Source organism: Sapajus apella, unplaced genomic scaffold (assembly GCF_009761245.1).
Source record: "Sapajus apella isolate SASKATOON/1434 unplaced genomic scaffold, GSC_monkey_1.0 scaffold44, whole genome shotgun sequence".
Classification (NCBI taxonomy): Eukaryota; Metazoa; Chordata; class Mammalia; order Primates; family Cebidae; genus Sapajus; species Sapajus apella.
The window spans coordinates 19,634,714-19,645,744 of NW_022436984.1; the positions used below are offsets into that span (position 1 = coordinate 19,634,714).

An 11,031-nucleotide genomic window follows, 5' to 3' on the forward strand; every position below is an offset into this window, starting at 1 on the left:
TCTGGGAATTCTCTACCCTCCACAGACTTAGCCCCCATGTCTTTGTGGTATTTCTGCAAGTCTTAGAGAGAAAGGGATATGGGGGAAAAGGAGAGTAGGGGCTGGGAGAAATCCCTGCCTTTGAGAGAGAAGGACTTCTGGCTTGTCACTTGACCTTGGTTGAGCCAGGACCTGTCTTCATCCCCTGACAATGGAGATGATGAGGTCTTCTTCCCAGCATGAGCATCTCTGAGCTCAGAGGCTCAGATAATATCAAAATGGGAGAAGGACTTGGCAAAGAAGAAAGACTTGAAATTCAGCCCAAGGGATGCTTGAAGAACACCGTGTAGCAGAGACGGGCTCTGACTCACCTAAGGGAGCTCAGGGCCAAGGGCCAGGCTTGCTGACTGCTGGTCTAGGCTTCTCATGGACACTTGCAGTGCCAAAGCGTGAGGCAGAAGGACAGACAACCCATCCCAACCTCAAAGCAAAGGGCCCTGTGCTATGTTGTGTGTGGGTTGGTCTGCAGCCCTCTATGTCTGCACACGAGTCTGTGCTATAGGGTGCAAGAGAGGGTCTCCCTGTGATTACAGGGGAAACTCTGTTGAACCATGCAGCTCTCTGGGCATCTCTGTGTGTCTGCTGTGTGTCTGTGTATCCCACTTCATGTCTCACAAGCATCTTTGTGTGAAACATCTGCTTTTTATAAAGTAGTCCAGGATGTATTGTCTGTTAAATGGAAATGAGGCATCTGAGTCTCTAAGCATCTGGAAGCAAGATTGTTTCGTAAAATGTGAGTGGTATGTCCACAGGGCTTCAAAATTATTCCCCAATGCAAAAGTCTCAGCGTGGCATTCAAGGTTCTCTGTAGCCTGACACACATGGGTGTCCCTAGCACAATTGTGCATACTCACTGGGCACAAGCAAGAGGGGCTGCCGCTCCCTGGCTGTATGACTTGGGGCTTGTCATTTCTCCTCTGCCCCTTATTCTGTCAAATGTAAAATGAGCTATGAAAAGTTGATTGCAGAATTAAAGCATGGTATGTGCACAAAGGATGGTTCCTGGTGCCCGTCCTGGACTTTGGGGCCTCTCTGCGTTGGCTGGCTCCTGTTGTTCCTGTGTCCTTGTGGCTTCAGCGCTCTCCCCTGTTCCTCTGAATACTCAGGATCTGCCCAGCTCTGGCACTCAGCACCCCTCTGCCTTTACGTCTCCTTACCCCTCACCCTTCTCCAGGTCCTCTCTGTCCCTGATTTCATGAGGGTCCGTGTGTGTGTGTGTGTGTGTGTGTGTGTGTGTGTGTTGTGGGTATCTCTGTGTATGCATTTTGGTTCACTCTCTAGATATACCTTTAATTCATTCAGCAAATATTTCTTGAATACCTACCAGACATGGTGCTAACTGCTGGGAATTTGGCGTGAACAAGGCAGATGCAGGGCCATTACTAGCCCATTGGGCGCCTGTGCAAATTAGAAACAGGTACCACTGGGTAGATGCAGACCTGTGGCTAATGGCTTGATGAGCAAATGATGCTTTTGCACAGAGAACAACAGATTTTTCCTCTTAGCAGGTACAGCCCCAAATTAAGATACAAAGCTTGGGAAACAGAGGTGGGGTGAACTTCATCCTCCATTCTCCCCACTTGGCAAAGCCAGGCACCTTTGTGCACTGATCAAAACATGCATCTCAAAACGCAGCCCAGAACATCTCCAACCTACCCTTGGCAGGTAGCACTCCAGCTCCGGCTGTGTCTGTGCACCTGTGTGCTGACTGCATCTGTTTCAGCCTGTGTGAGGCTTTGAGGTCTGTTGCACCTCTGTGCACCCGTCCCTGCCTCTTGTGCTTCTCTTTGGACCCATGTCTGTGGGGGTGGGGATCCACATGTAGTCTAAGTACGTATGTGTGCATCTCCAGCACTGACGGCCATTTCCTCAGCAGCCTGCAGGTCTCTTCATGGATGGCCATCTCATCTTCCCTAGTTGTTCCATGTTCCCCAGCCGAACCCCACATTCCCTGAAATCTTTCCTGCTGTCTCCCACCAACCCACCACCACCACACACTCCACAGCCCCAGGGACTCATGCAGCAGAGGGGAGTTAAGCTGCTGGTACAACAAGACCAAAGCTGCGTCCCACTCCCCTCCAACCTGTTCCCACTTCTTCCTTCTTTCTAAGAAAAGACTCAGCCCCTCATGGGGCAGCATGGGACAGGGAGAGGGGGCCTATGTTCCTTCTGCCTCTGGGAGACCCTGGCTAGTTCTTTGACCTCTGCTGACCTACTCATGTGGAACAGGATAAACTTCTTTGTTTCTTGCTAAATAAGTTTTGCCCAGTCTTTCCTCCACACCTTTGCTCAGGCTCTTACCCTGGGGGCGTGCCCTCCCATCCATCAAGACAGAGGGCCACCTGTCCTATAAATAGCAGCAGCAGCCCCCCTCGCTGCACCTATGCATGTGTGGAAACATATTGCTGCATACATGCCTGTTATACACACAATCTCATTTAATCCTTACAACGATGTCACGAAATGGGTATTATTATTGTCCTAGTTTTAGAGGCAAGGAAACCAAAGTCCAGAAATGTACAAGTGCTTGCTCAAGGTCACAGTGCCTCACCAGCCTTCAAGGTAGTTGGGATTGGATTCTGCCTGACCCTTGTTTTGTAACATGTTGGTTTCCACCTTCCTTTATGGTGGATAGAGGCTAGGCCCTGGCATGGACTCTTCATGAACATAGGGGTACCCACTCAAGATACACCTGATATCTAACGTTGGCACTATTGACTTCTAGACGTGTGAACCTGGGAATGTTATTTCACATCTCTGAGGCTCAGTTTCTTCATCTGCAAAACATAGATAATGACTCTTACCTTTGAAGCTTGTTTATTTTTGAGTTCATAATTCTCTGGAGTGAGATAGCACTCTCAAGAGAAACTTCTAATCTTTCCCTGATTTAAATGAGGTAGAGAATGGTACTGTTTGGATTCCTTGACTTCTATCTGTCAAAAAGTATTTATTTTGCCACATAGAAAAAAACCGATATGTATGATCTCACTAATATGAGGTACTTAGAGTCATCAAAATCATAGAGACAGAAGGCAGAACGGTGGTTGCCAGGGATTGGGGAAGTGGGGGGCGCAGCTTCATTTAATGGCTACAGGGTTTCTATTTTACAGAAAAGTTATGAGATAGATATTGGTGATGATTGTACAACATTATGAACATAGTAAATATCACTAACCTGTACACTTAAAATGGATAAGAATGTAATTTGACGTGTGTATATTTTATCACAATAAAAAAATTGGGAAAAAAGATACTGAAGTCCATAATTTTGCCCTGTGTTATGTGTCATGAGGGAAGCAAGGGATGGACTTTGGAATCTTCAAGCTTCTTTTGAGACACAAGGTTGGTCTTGGTTACAAGACTGACTCTGAAGAGACAAGATTGTGCCTTGCCATAGTTCAGGGCAGTGTAGACAAACTGCACAGGCCAGACAGCAAGGGCTACAGTGGCTTATAAAAGGGGACAGCAATAAGGGCTGGAGAAGCCAGGGTATACTACTGTAGAGGCTGGTACTTGAGTAGAATTTTTGACTTTGTTAAAATGTCCCAGCATGTTTGACATGGATGATCTTTCTGCCTATCCTTTGAATAATTTTTATGTTAGCGTATGTTACCTATTGCTGTGTAACAGATTATGCCAAAACATAGTGGCTTAAAACAATGAATGTTTATTATCTCATAGTTCCTGCAGATTAAGAATTCTGGAATGGCTTAACTGGGTGATTCTCACTTGAGTTCCCTCATAGGGTTGCAGTCAAGATGTCAGTAGGGGCTGCACTGTAATCTGAAGTCTTGCCTGTGCTGGAGAATTCATGTCTAAATTCATGCCCATGACTATTGGCAGAAGGACTCTGTTCTGCACTGGCTGTTAGCTGAGACTGCATCTCCTTACTATATGGGCTATTTGAGTGTTCGTAGTTGGCTTCTTTCAAAGTGAGTAATTCAAGAAGGACAGGGCAAGGAGGAAGCTACATTGCCTTTTATGACCTAGTCTCTGAATCACACACCATTACTTTCACTCTTTCTTATTCATTAGCAGCCATCACTAAGTACAGCCCACACTCAAAGGGAGAAGAGAGTTAGGCTTCACCTCTGCAAGGAAGGCATATCACCAAATTTGTAAATGTATTTTGAAACCATCACAATTAGGGATATTTTTTCTTTTTAACTGGGAAAATTTTAAATACATGTTTAAGCATATAGAATAGGATAATGAACTCCCATATACCCATCATCCAGCTTCCAATTATGAACACAGGCCAAAATTTACCAGCTTGATGGAGGTATACCTGGCATATAATAAACTGCAGATAATGAAGTACACAATCTGTTCGCTTTGACATATGCTTACACCCATGGAATTATCACCACATTCAAGATAATGAGCATACCCAGACCATTCCTTGTACACCTGTTTTCTTCTCATTCACTTTTCTGCCTACTTTGTTACACACATACAGTTTTTAAAAGATAGAACCTAAAACTCCATTTGCAAAAGTCTATTGTGAGGAGAACACACCAGCAGGAAGGATTCTTAAAATTTTTTCTCTGTGAGTTTTTCTGTCAGTTTTGATATGGGACCCACCATTTTTGCAGATTTATCTGAAGCTATGGCTGTATTCACACAGCTTTTTTTTTTTTTTTTTTTTTTTTTTTTTTTTTTTTTTTTTTTTTTTTGAGATAGAGTCTCACTCTCTCACCTAGACTGGAGTGCAGTGGTGCGATCTTGGCTCACTGCAACCTCCACCTCCCAAGTTCACGTAATTCTCCTGCTTCAGCCTAAGTAGCTAGGATTACAGTACCTGCCACCATGCCCAACTAATTTTAGTTTTTGGGTTTTGGGGTTTTTTTTGCATTTTTAGTAGAGATGGGGTTTTACCATGTTGGCCAGGCTGGTCTTGAACTCCTGATCCTCCCACCTCGGCCTTCCAGAGTACTGGGATTACAGGCATAAACCACCATGCCCAGCCCACCTTGCTCTTTTGAAGCAGTGCTGCTCCTCTCTAAATTGATCAGAATCTGAGCTTCAGTCTACTGGCAGTGAGATTAACAGCCTATTCGGCTCTGCCTTTGAACAGCCTTCAGGAAGTATGATTGCTGAAGGGGTATCCATTTCATGGACTTGTTTGAATCTGCACATGCAGCTCTGTTTGTTAAAGCGCATTCTTGTTTCCAAAAATAAACAAGAGATATAAAGTATGATACCCCTTCAGCGATCAAATTTATCATCTTTAACCAAGGCACTGAAAAAATGAACTTATTGGTTTCTCAGCAGATATTCCCAAATTGATTCTATCACTATTAATTTTAGCATATTCTATTTACAAACATTTATAGGGTTACAGGTGGAGGGAACCTTACAGAATAAATGACGTGGCTTCTTTTGAAGCAGAAATCAATTCTACAAATTCACACACAGGAATATACACTTGGTTTACAATGCATAAGCATGTGGATATTTACACAGAGATTGAAGACATCCCCCCAAAACAAACTCATTTAAAGTAATTTCCAGCCTAAACTCTCATTGTATATCTACAACAGAAAACTGTCTCCTACTATCAGATTTGGTTTTAATTCATTCACATTATTTCTGTAGATTCTTTCCTGGCAGAACATCAGTCCCAGCTTTGGAAGGAAGAATCTCGTTTAAGGAAGCCCTTTGTGCCCCTTGGTAATTCATTTTTTGCCTTCCACCCTACCTCCATCCCCAGGCAACCACTGATCTGCTTATAAAATGGTCCACATTCTCTAGAATATTATAGAAATGAAATCATACAGCATGTACTCTTTTTGTTGGATTCTTTCACTCAGCTTAATTATTCTGAGATTCATCTGTGGTGTTGTGTCTATCAATAGTTCATTCTTTTTAATTGCTGAGTAGTATTCCACTGTAGGTATATATTACTATATGTTTATCCATTCATCTGTTGATGGACATTTGCATTGTTTCTGCTTGTGGCCATTACAAATAAAGCTACCGTAAATATATGTGTACAAGTCTTTGGATATACATATGACTTCATTGCTCTTGGGCAAGTATCTAGCAGTGGAATGACTGGTTAATATCGTAGAGTATGCTTAACTTTTTAGAAAACTGCCAAACTGTTTTGTAAAGTGGCTGTACCATTTTATATTCCTAGCAGCAGGGTGTGGGAGTTAGTTGTTCCACCTCATCACCAACACCTGACCCAATCAGTCTTTTTTATTTTAGACATACTAAAGTTAGTAGTGGCATTTCATTGTGGTTTTAATTTACATTTCCCAGCAGGACACAGTGGCTCATTCCTGTAATCCCAGCACTTTGGGAGGCCAAGGCGGGTGGATCACTTGAGGTCAGGAGTTTGAGACCAGCCTGGCCAATGTGGCAAAAACCCCATCTCTACTAAAAATATGAAAAAAAAAATAGCCAGGTGTGGTGGTGCATGCCTATAATCCCAGCTACTGGGGAGGCTGAGGCACAAGGATCACATGAACCCAGGAGGTGGAGGTTGCAGTGAGCCAAGATCACACCACTGCACTCCAGCCTGGGCAACAGAATGAGACTCTGTCTCAAAAAAAAAAAAAATCACTAATGACTAATGAAGTTTAACTTCTTTCCATGTGCTTTTTTGTCATCCTCTTACTGTCTTTGGTAGAGTGTCTGCTGACAGGTTTTGCTTATTTTTTATTGGGTTGTTTGTTTACTTCCAGTAGAGGTTTCTGTTTTGAGATAACACCCAGAATTATTTTTTAAAGTACTTTTTGAGGTCTGATTGACATATAAAAAGCTGTACATATTTAATGCATGTAACTTGAAATAAGTATGTTTGTGAAATTATCACCGCAATCTATGGCATAAATATGTCCAGTATCTCCAAATGTTTTCTACCACCCTCTTTACTTATTATTATGGTATATTATTATTATTGCTATTTTTATAATTTTTATATAGTATTGAGAGGTCTCCCTATATTCTTGATAAAAGTCCTGTTTCAGAAATGTGACTGACAAGTATTTTTTCCCAGCTTATGACTTGTCTTTACATATTCTTAAATGTCTTTTAAGGAGAGGTTCTTATTTTCAGTTTTAGTTTTATTTGTTGAGACGGAGTTTCACTCTTGTTGCCCAGGCTAGAGTGCAGCGGCATGATCTTGGCTCACTGCAATCTCCACCTCCTGGGTTCAAGTGAGTCTCTTTCCTGAGCCTCCCAAATAAGCTGGGATTACAGGCATGTGCCAACAGGCCCAGCTAATTTTTTTTTTTTTTGTAGAGACGGGTTTCACTATGTTGGCCAGGCTGGTCTCAAACTCCTGAGCTCAAGTGATAAACCCACTTCAGCCTCCCAAAGTGATGGGATTACAGGTGTGAGCTACCATTCCCGGCATAAAGAGTGGTTCTTAATTTTGATGAAGTCAAATTTATCTTTACTTTTTGGAAAATTTCTTTTTAAATAAAAGCGAAGATGTTTTGGGTGTTATTTCTAAGAATTCTTTGCCCAACCCTAGGTCGTAAAGGTTTTCTGATGTGTTTTCTTCTAGAACTTTTATAATTTCATGTTTTACATTGAGGTCTGTGGTCCATTTTGAGTTAAATTTTGCATATGTTTCAAAATATGGATCAAAGAGTTTTTTTTTTTTTTTTGCATACATATATCCAGTTTTTGCAGAATCATTTGTTGAAAAGGCTGTCTTTTCTTTTCCTTTGCTGAAAATCAATTGGCCATATATCAGTGGATCTACTTCTGGATTCTATAATTTTTTGTTGATTTATTTACCTATCTTGAAACCAAAACACACTTTATTAATTACTGTAGTGTTATAAGAAGATTTTTCCTGTTTTTAAAACCTGAGATTTAATTCTTATATCATAATATTCATCTTTTTAATTATACAATTCAGTGGGGCTTATATATGAACAAAGTTGTGCAACCATCATGGCTATTTAATTCCAGAACATTTTCATCACACTCCCGAGAAACGCTGTACACATTAGCAGTCATTCCTTCCCCCTCCCTTTGCTCTTAGTAGCCACTAATCTACTCTCTCTCTATGAATTTACATGCAATAGAATGGTCACTTCTCACAACTAATTTTCCCTTCCTTCCCCACTTATTAGGTAATAATAATAGTGAATCCTGTATCCTTCATTTCCTTGTACTCCTTTTTTCTTTTTTTAAACTTTCCAACTTTTATTTTAGGTTCAAAGGATACATGTGCATGTTTGTTACATGGGTAAATTGTGTGTTGCAGGGTTTTGGTGTACAGATAATTTTGTCACCCAAGTAATGAGCATAACACCCAACAGGTAACTCCCACTCTCCGCTCTCAAGGAGGCCCTGGTGTCTGTTGTTCCCTTCTTTGTGTCCATGTGTATCAATGTTCAGCTTCCACTTGTGAGAACATGCAGCATTCCTGTGTTAAGTTGCTTAGGATCATAACCTTCAGCTCCATCCATGTTGTTGCAAAGGACATGATCTCATTCTTTTTATGGCTGCATAGTATTCCATGAGGTATATGTACCACATTTTCCTTAGCCAGTCCACTGTTGATAGACATCTGGGTTGATTCCATGTCTTTGCTGTTGTGAATAGCGCTATGATGAACATACACGCGCATGTGTCTTTATGGCAGAACGATTTCTGTTCCTTTGGGTATACACCCAATAATGAGATTGCTTGGTCAAATTGTAGCTCTATGTTAAGTTCTTTGAGAAATCTCTAAACTGCTTTCCACTGTGGCCAAACTAATTTATATTCCCACCAGAAGCGTGTAGATAAGCATTCTCTTTTCTCCACAGCCTCACCAGCATGTTATTTTTTTGCTTTTCAATAATAGCTATTCTGATGGTGTGAGATGGTATCTCATTGAGGTTTCGATTTGCATTTCCCTAGTGATTAGTGACTACATTGAGCTTTTTTTTTTATATGCTTGTTGGCTGCAGTGGTTGTTGTTATAAGTGTTTTTTTTTTCTTTTTTTGATTAATCGGCTGACTATATTGACAAGATACCAATTGGCTACATATTGAAGAAAACATACAATACAAAATACAGAAAAAGTTGGTTCCGTCCCCTCCCACTCCCTTGCCTACCCACCTACCTCCAAATACTCATCATTGTGATTTGTTCAGAACAGGGCTCAGAGCCACAGGTCGGGGTGACCGAGGGTGGAGAGGTTGTGGGCAATGGGTTCGTGGCTGTCACAATAATGCTGTGATAATGTTGTGGCTTCCCAGCAGGGAGGGCAGGGGTGAGGAGGATGGGGCTGCAGCCTGATGACAGCCAGCTGAGGGAAGAGCTGCCTCTCCCTTCCCAAGCCCCTTCCCAAGGTTTGCCCCACCACCCAAACCCAAGACTACCCTGAACAAGTTGAGGATGTGGATGCCTTGCTGGGTCCACTGTTCTACAGTAGGGAAAGAAAGGGTAGCTGCTCTGACCCCACTGTTCCCATATACAAGGGTGGGGGGACAGGAGCATGTTGCTACTCCCAGCAAGGGAAAATGGGAGAGCAGCAGAAACCAGAGGAAGTGGGAAGAGCAGATCATATATGTTTTTAAAAAGTGACTTAAGACTTAAAATTGAATTAGTATTTGTACAGAAAGGTGCAGGTGAAATAACTTACTCCAGCCTATGATCAAAATTATATGGAGAAATCATGATGGACCTCTCCCTCACTCTCCTCCCCACCTCCCCAGTGGTGGCCCGAGTCCTTAAGTGCAATTGGTTAGAGTGGAGCCCAGTCGAGTCGTTCAGGTGAAGAAGATGGGGGCAGTGGGCAGGCAAAGGGGACTCATTTGCTGCAGCACTGGCTGAGGCTGGCTGGGTTGTTCTCCTGGAGGTCCACACCTTGGTTTGGGCCTGGAGCACCAGCTGCATTCTGAGGCTCCTACTTGGGAAGCTTCTTAGCTATTGTCATGAAAATTTCATTCACATTCGTTGCAGTCTGCTGATGACTACGTCAACAGCAAACTACTGTTGTCTGCATAGGCTTGTGCTTCCTGGAATTCCATGCCTCTCTTGCTCGTCAGGTCTGCCTTGTTACCCTCAAGTGCAATGAGGATGTTGGGGCTGGCCTGCCTCTGTAGCTCCTTCACCCAGTTCCTGGCCCATGCAAATGTATCTGTGTTGGTGATGCCATAGACCACAATGGCAGCCTGCCCCCCTCCTTAGTACATGGGGGCCAGGCTGTGATACCACTCTTGTCCGGCTGTGTCTCAAATCTCAAACTTGACTGTTGTGTCATCCCAGCAGACAGTCTGTGTGAGGAAGGCCGTTCTGATGTGCTCTCCCGGTACTCGTGAAAGTATCCCTTGACGAAGCAGAGGACCAGGCTGGATTTGCCCACTGCAGACTCCCCCAGCAGAACCAGCTTAAACTGACAGATCTTGTTCCCAGCGACTGGCCCATTGGGTCATGCTGCACCTCCCTGACCTGCCATTGCCCGTCCAGCTGTAGCAGTCCATAGACAGCATGTAGGCGGACTGGTGCTATGCAAAGAGGCACTTAGTAGAGATGAGGACCTTGAAGGTGGCTCCAGGCCTGTGCCGGTACTTGGGGATGTGGCTCAGACAGGCTCTGCTTCTCTCCCCGCCCCGTTATAAGTCTTCTTTTGAGAAGTGTCTGTTCAATGTTTTTTCACATTTTTAAATGGGATTGCTTTTTGCTTGTTGATTTAGGTTCCTTATATATTATGGATATTAGACCTTTGTCAGATTCATAGTTTGCAAATATTTTCTACCATTCTGTGGGCTGTTTAATCTGTTGATGTTTCTTTTGCTGTGCAGAAGCTCTTTAGTTTAATTAGTTTCCATGAATCAATTTTTTGTGTTGTTGCAATTGCTTTTGAGAACTTAGTCATAAATTCTTTCCCAAAGGCTATGTCCAGAATGGTGTTTCCTAGGAGTCTTATAGTTTGAGGTCTTATGTTTAAATCTTTGATCTATCTCAAGGTACTTTTTGTATACAGTGAAAGGTAGGGGTCCAGTTTCATTCTCCTGCATGTAGCCAGCCAGCTA

General features: G+C 42.8%; 1 pseudogene; it reads right to left on the reverse strand.

Moving 5' to 3' along the window:
• Positions 1-8,952: 8,952 nt before the first annotated feature.
• On the reverse strand, positions 8,953-10,585 carry LOC116524321 (annotated as a pseudogene).
• Positions 10,586-11,031: the final 446 nt, after the last annotated feature.